The sequence below is a fragment of the Lasioglossum baleicum genome, unplaced genomic scaffold (assembly GCF_051020765.1).
Source record: "Lasioglossum baleicum unplaced genomic scaffold, iyLasBale1 scaffold1164, whole genome shotgun sequence".
Classification (NCBI taxonomy): domain Eukaryota; kingdom Metazoa; phylum Arthropoda; class Insecta; order Hymenoptera; family Halictidae; genus Lasioglossum; species Lasioglossum baleicum.
In genome coordinates, this window is record NW_027470223.1 from 25001 (window position 1) to 32500 (window position 7500).

General features: G+C 50.5%; 1 non-coding gene and 1 pseudogene across 1 annotated transcript; both read right to left on the reverse strand.

Moving 5' to 3' along the window:
- The window catches only part of LOC143220528 (large subunit ribosomal RNA), an 8085-nt pseudogene extending 2533 nt beyond the window's left edge, over window positions 1-5552 (reverse strand).
- Window positions 5553-7125: 1573 nt separating this feature from the next.
- Window positions 7126-7280, reverse strand: LOC143220530 (5.8S ribosomal RNA). The gene has a single exon (XR_013011637.1). It is a non-coding gene; the product is annotated as a 5.8S ribosomal RNA (ribosomal RNA).
- Window positions 7281-7500: the final 220 nt, after the last annotated feature.

Genomic DNA, 7500 nt, shown 5'->3' on the forward strand with positions numbered 1-7500 from the left:
GTCGTTCACCCGGGGAGCCGCGGTGATTGCAAAATCACTCACGCAGGAGCTCCCTCGTTCCATACCAGAGCCCCGTTAGTAACCCGAAGGTTTCCAGGTCCTTCCGCGTGGAGGGGGGGTTGGTGCACCAGGGAATAGAACCCTGGACCTTGTAGGACCCAGTAGATAGGGACATTAGTGTAAACCCGGCCACCTCGAAGGCAGCATCGGGTACGCTTCCTCGCCGTACAGGCATACGCAGCAGATAACACTTAGTGCTATCTGCTTTAGCGATGCTCCGAAGAGCAACACCACTGCGAAGGGTAAGTCCGTAGATGACATGGACTGAACTTGGAAAAACCCCTCTCTCACCATTTCTGGATCATCAATAGGGTAGACCGTTCCATACGGAAAGTAACTCGCTTGGCCGTCCCCAGGTCAGCATGGTAACCGACGCAGGGACGTTTCCAGCGGGGGCCACGAGGAGGCGGAGTTACCAGCTTAACGCTCAGTCTCTAGCAGGTTGGGCGCGGTTTTCAGGCCGTTTCGCCGGTTACACCCTACGATCACAATACCCGGTTGTTGGGGTATCGCCTGCGAGGATCGTCAGGGTGGTATGAAAGTAGTGGTCTCATGTGTTTTCATCATTGCCGAAGTCTGTGCGACTAAGGCATTTTTCTATGGCGTACTTGTACGCTGGACAATTTTTGTCTCTAAGGCCGTGATTGGCCGGCTTTCCCGCTCTCTTGCAGTTAATGCAAGTGGGTTTCTCTTTAATTGTCGGGCAGTCCTTATAGACGTGCCCGTCTTTGCCACAGTGCCCGCATGTGTCAATCTTTGCCTTGCAGTGCTTTGAGACGTGCCCAAATGCTTGGCATTTGAAGCAACGACTCGCCGCTATATAATCTCTAACGCCGTGGGCGTTGAATCCTATGAAGACCCGGTTCCTGCTCAACAGGATCTTCCGGGTCTTTGGGGACGTCTCTGCCACCCAGTTGGTGGTTTCCTGGTCTCTTTTTCCAGTTTTGAAGAGGAGTTTAAACTCCCCTTCTAGATTTTCCTCTGAGTCCTGCTCGAGGTTTTGATTCCTTATTGCTTTTAGGAGTTCCTCCTCTGCCGTGTCAGAGGGGACTCCAAATATTATTATTTTCGGTCTCCTCCTAGGGAGGGGACCGATCTCTACTTTTTCTCTTAATCCCTTGTTTTTGAGGACTTGCTCAAGGTCCTCTTTCCTTTCAGTCTCTATGAGAATTCCGGAATTCGCAAGTTTCCTCACGTTCCGGATTCTTATTTTCTGTTCTGTCGGGTTTATGAAATCCGACAGAATCTTTTTTGTCTCGTCGCTATTCGAGATCTTACTACCCTTTGCAGGGTAGATTGCCGCTATCGGTTTAGACTGCTGTATAGCAGTTTTCTTTGCCACTTGCCTTGTTTTCTTGTTGGACTTTATTATGTCCGAGTACAGCAGTGGCTTGGGGGCCGAGGCCTCCTTTACACCACTGCGTTTCTCGGACATAAGGCTGTCCAACTTTGCGGAGAGCTGATTCAGCTTCTCTTCCAATGGTTTCTCTTTTTGTAGCTCTTCGAGCTTGTCTCGAAGTTCCTTGTTTTGTCGAGTTAACTCGGCCCTCATCTCTAGGAAAATTTCCTCTTCATTTTTAAAACTATCTCTTAACTCTTCGAGAATAGTTACTGACCTGGCGCGCTGCGCCGTCGGCATTGCCAATGCCTGGAGAAGTGTCTCTAGCTTTTGAAGCGGGGTTTGGATAAGCTGCCCCTCTAACACTGGTAGTCTCTCTAATTTAACGGTGACGGGTCTTATAGCCCCGTCATCCGATTGTGTTTGTTCCTTTGGGAACTTGCTTGGTATTGACTCGATTGAGGAATCCGAGTCACTAAAGCATACTTCCTCACTTACAACTTTCTTTTTCCCTTTCTTTCTTTTGGTGCCGCTCCGGGGTCCCAATCCGGATTTCATTGCTGCCCTGATCACTGTCCTTAGATCAGTGTTTGAGTCTACGTCTGAATAGTAGTAATCTTCGTAGTCGTTCTCGTAGTCGCTAAGCTCGGACTCAGAGCTTGAGTCCGTATATGTCCCTCTTACATATGTTTTTGCTTCTTCCGTCAAATTACTTTTAGTTGTCTTTTTTGGTTTCCCTTTCGTTTCTTTATTGGCCTCTGCTATAGCCTTTTCTCCAACTCTACTCTCTTTCTTTTCTCCCTTCTTCGTCTTGTTTTTGTTGTTTTTGGTTTTGGTTTGTTTATTATCTTGTTCCATGTTATTCCCACGAGTCGGGACGAAAAACAGTCACTCCCCGGGTGACGCCCTTTCCAGGGAGAAGGCTTATACAACAGGGTTCGCCTTAGTCCTGAGGTTAGCCACTAGGCGATCAGTGCTCCCACCGATCATCGATGTTCGTGCATGGAACGTCGACCCTCTTTCACCGCGGTCTCCGGCTTAGAGGTCGGGATTTGTTTAGGGGTTTATCTCCCCGCGGTCCGACACACAGTTAAGGTAAGACCCTCGGTCTCACTCCCGTGACGTACCACCGGGTTACGCTCCGGTGGGTCGTTGCCACGGCGAGGAGTTTTCCGATTTTGCGAGTGCCACGGTGATCGCAAGCGATCACTCTCGTAAGAGCACTTCCAACCAGAGCCCCGTTCGTCACCCGAGGGTGTCCAGGTCCTACCACTTGGAGGAGGGGTTGGCGCACCAGGGAATAAAACCCTGGACCTTCTAGGACCCAGTAGATAGGGACAGAGGGAATCTCGTTAATCCATTCATGCGCGTCACTAATTAGATGACGAGGCATTTGGCTACCTTAAGAGAGTCATAGTTACTCCCGCCGTTTACCCGCGCTTTTTTGAATTTCTTCACGTTGACATTCAGAGCACTGGGCAGAAATCACATTGCGTCAACACCCGTGGGGGCCATCGCAATGCTTTGTTTTAATTAGACAGTCGGATTCCCCTAGTCCGTGCCAGTTCTGAGCTGAGCGTTGAATGGCGGCCGAAGAGGACGATCGTTCTAGACGAAAGCCTCGCAGCAAGGAAGATCCGCGGGAGGCCAAGGCACGGGACCGAGCTCGGATTCCCATCAATGTGTTCACCTCGCCCAGGTCCGGCACGTCAGCCAGACCCGCTTCCCGACCAAGCCCGACACGCCCCGCTCCTCAGAGCCAATCCTTATTCCGAAGTTACGGATCCAATTTGCCGACTTCCCTTACCTACATTAATCTATCGACTAGAGGCTCTTTACCTTGGAGACCTGCTGCGGATATGGGTACGAACCGGCGCGACACCTCCACGTGGCCCTCTCCTGGATTTTCAAGGTCCGAGGGGAAGATCCGGACACCGCCGCAACTGCGGTGCTCTTCGCGTTCCAAACCCTATCTCCCTGCTAGAGGTTTCCAGGGAACTCGAACGCTTATACAGAAAAGAAAACTCTCCCCGGATCTCCCGACGGCGTCTCCAGGTCATTTTGGGTTACCCCGACGAACACTCTTACGAGGGCCCGATTGGTAAGCGGTTCCGCTGCCGGGTTCCGGAATAGAAACCGGATTCCCTTTCGCCCGATGGGTGTGTGTTTTTGTTTATCATTAAATGATATTTTGCTCTCTCTTAGGACACCTCATCTACATAGGATTTCTCTTAGGGCTTAGGATCGACTGACTCGTGTGCAACGGCTGTTCACACGAAACCCTTCTCCACGTCAGTCCTCCAGGGCCTCGCTGGAGTATTTGCTACTACCACCAAGATCTGCACCGACGGCGGCTCCAGGCAGGCTCACGCCCAGACCCTTCTGCGCACACCGCCGCGACCCTCCTACTCGTCAGAGCTTCATGGAAGACGCGCCTTTAAAAAAAGCTAACGTCAACCTCACTTGCCGCTGACGGCGGAGTATAGGCGCGACGCTTCAGCGCCATCCATTTTCAGGGCTAGTTGCTTCGGCAGGTGAGTTGTTACACACTCCTTAGCGGATTCCGACTTCCATGGCCACCGTCCTGCTGTCTTAAGCAACCAACGCCTTTCATGGTATCCCATAAGCGTCGACTTAGGCGCCTTAACTCTGCGTTTGGTTCATCCCACAGCGCCAGTTCTGCTTACCAAAATTGGCCCACTTGGCACTCTGATCCAATATAATCTCGTGGCTTCATTGATCCAAGCAAGCCAGAGATCTCACCCATTTAAAGTTTGAGAATAGGTTGAGGTCGTTTCGGCCCCAAGGCCTCTAATCATTCGCTTTACCAGATGAGACTCGCACACGTTCATCAAAAGAGAACGAGCGAGTGCCAGCTATCCTGAGGGAAACTTCGGAGGGAACCAGCTACTAGATGGTTCGATTAGTCTTTCGCCCCTATACCCAGTTCCGACGATCGATTTGCACGTCAGAATCGCTACGGACCTCCATCAGGGTTTCCCCTGACTTCGTCCTGACCAGGCATAGTTCACCATCTTTCGGGTCCCAACGTGTACGCTCTGGGTGCGCCTCTTCTCGCAATGAGAACGAGACGCCCCGGGAGTGCGAGGCCGCATCGTGACGCGGCCCATCCTCCCTTGATCGACGCTAAGGTACGATCTTCACTTTCATTGCGCCTTTAGGTTTACATGTCCCAATGACTCGCGCACATGTTAGACTCCTTGGTCCGTGTTTCAAGACGGGTCCTGAGAGTACCCAAAGCAGTAGCGTCGCTGACCGGTAATTCAAAGCTTGGCCAGTCCGAGGACACCGCCTGCTAACAGCTGGTTAGGCCCGGAGCCGGCGCTAGGTCCGTACCATCCGGGTGACAAACTAACCGAGCTTGCGGCGGGCCTGACGCACACACATTCGAAAATGGATTGGTTGCGGCCCGATACCGTCAGAGTACCGTCACGCAGCCGGCCAGGCGATCGAGCGTCTGCCGTGTGCGCACGAAGGCGACACGACAGGCAACAACTCGAGCCGTAGACCGACACGCAACGGGTCGCGACGTTCTACTAAGGGAGAAGTGCACGACTACGCGACCGGAACATTTGCCGAAGATGGTGTACCCTCGCACTGGAACCACCGAAGTGGCCCATTACGGGCTATCTGCGCACCAACGGAAGCCAGCCTCGTCGACGATGAATCTCCCCATTCGATCTTTTGGGTTTCTCAGGTTTACCCCTGAACGGTTTCACGTACTCTTGAACTCTCTCTTCAAAGTTCTTTTCAACTTTCCCTCACGGTACTTGTTCGCTATCGGTCTCGTGGTCATATTTAGCCTTAGATGGAGTTTACCACCCACTTAGGGCTGCACTCTCAAGCAACCCGACTCTAAGGAGAGGTCCTCCCGAAACGCGTACCAGTCGCTACGGGCCTGGCACCCTCTACGGGTAAATGGCCCCATTCAAGATGGACTTGGACGCGGTTCGACGTCTCGGGATAAATTGACCCTCCTGAACACTACATTTCCCAACGGCAGAACCGCGGGATTCAGTGCTGGGCTAATTCCTGTTCGCTCGCCGCTACTAAGGAAATCCTTGTTAGTTTCTTTTCCTCCGCTTAGTAATATGCTTAAATTCAGCGGGTAATCTCGCCTACTCTGAGGTCGTCGTACGTGATACAAAATTTTGTGTGTTTCGGCCGAAAGAGCGTAAAAGTAGTACTCGCGAAAACGTACAAAGCACAAAAAAAAAAGAAAAAAAAAGAAAACGAAACAACACTACACGACAGAAGAGAGAAAAAGGTAAACAAAAAACCGATATATGCCTTATGCGCCACACCAAAGTGTCAATATAATTCTTTCTTCATCTCTCGTCGATCGGAAACTCTCGCTAGACGATCTGGCCGGTTAACTTTAACGTCCGTCGAAAAGAACTTTCGGGGACTGGACGACCGACAGATCGCGCGGTTCCGCACGAATCGACAATGAAGAAAAGAAAAGACATGGGGCGACCGACATAAAGGTTTTCATCATTGGATATACCTTTTCTCTCTCCGCGGTGCTGTTCCGTGCGTGAACACACAAGTGTGTCTTTTGCGTCGTGTGACAATCAAGTTCGAAATAAGCCTCGCCAATAGAGGAGTATACATATTATTATAAAAAAAAAAATAATAATACATATAACCCGGTGGGATTTCTTTTTCTCTCTACTTCTTGTATAATTGAACCAAAAACCACGGGGGTACAGAAACGTTGCGCACGAAACGATTTATCATCGATCAAACACAAAACCAAATTAGAGACACGAGAGAAAGAGAGTAAGATCTCAAGACGCACATAGGCCGTCATCAATACGATTCAACGCGAACGTGGCGATGGAATGGCAATCGCACAGATTAGCGAGGACACGTCGACGACGGGGAATAATTCCGACCCGATCAAGTACGACGTGCTCCATCCCGCACATTGCTGCGCTTTGCTCCGCTGTCCATCGATCATCAAAGCGTTCGCGATAGAACGAGAGATCTCTTTCGTCTCTTCCCTCGAAGACTCGAAAAGGAATGTGTGTTTGTCGAAATCGCCGGCAACGACGACCCTCCGCCGTATGGCAATTATAACGTAGAGTTAAGAAACTCATCCACGCACAGGCATATTCTCTCCCTGGGGCTTAACATTGCCACACCACACACACTCTGTGTGCCACACAGTATTCTTTCTTTCTTTTATAATTTGTGTGTCCATCTCTGTAGTCTCGCGAGACTCTTGTAAATATACCTCTTTCGTATATACGCATCATTTCAGGCGACGTCGGGAGCGCGTTAAATGTTCATGAGTGGAAACGCTTCTTTCCGCAAGGCGAATCGTTTCGCAGAGAAGGTGAGAGATTTGGAGATCCTCGTCGAAGCGGTGCCTTACGGGCGGTCGTATTTTCAATACGACTCACGACACCGTAAAAACACTCACGCAAGTCCGAACGTAAGAAATACCAATCCCTACTTCGCCTCTCGTGGAAACTAGATATATATATATATTTGTATGTGTTTATAAGACGCAATGCAAAAATTGGCAATTTTCACAGAACCGCGACAAACGCCGACGAAACGCCCATCATTCGCTCGTACGTAGCATCTTTGCAACCCGACTCCGAAACGCTCTTTGGCGCCCTCCAAAAATATATTTGGAGAGGTAAGCGACGGCGGGGACTTACAAGAGCAACGCAAGCAGTTTATGGTTACGTAAACGACCCTCAGCCAGGCGTGGTCCAGGAATTGTATCCGTGGACCGCAATGTGCGTTCGAAATGTCGATGTTCATGTGTCCTGCAGTTCACACGTTGACGCGCAATTAGCTGCGTTCTTCATCGACCCACGAGCCAAGTGATCCACCGTTCAGGGTAATCGTATATATTTTTGATTTACAAATCAATATATGTATATGTCTCTTGTTCTGCGGTTCGTAAGAACGCATTGTACCTGAACGCTCCAACCAGCGCGCGAAGGAGATTCGTTCAGGCGTCGTTTTAAGGACGACACTATCGTCGTCCGTGGAAACGGAAAAAAAAAACCGTCAGATACGCAACACGTATCCGACGGCCGGGCGAACAGTACATTGAAAAA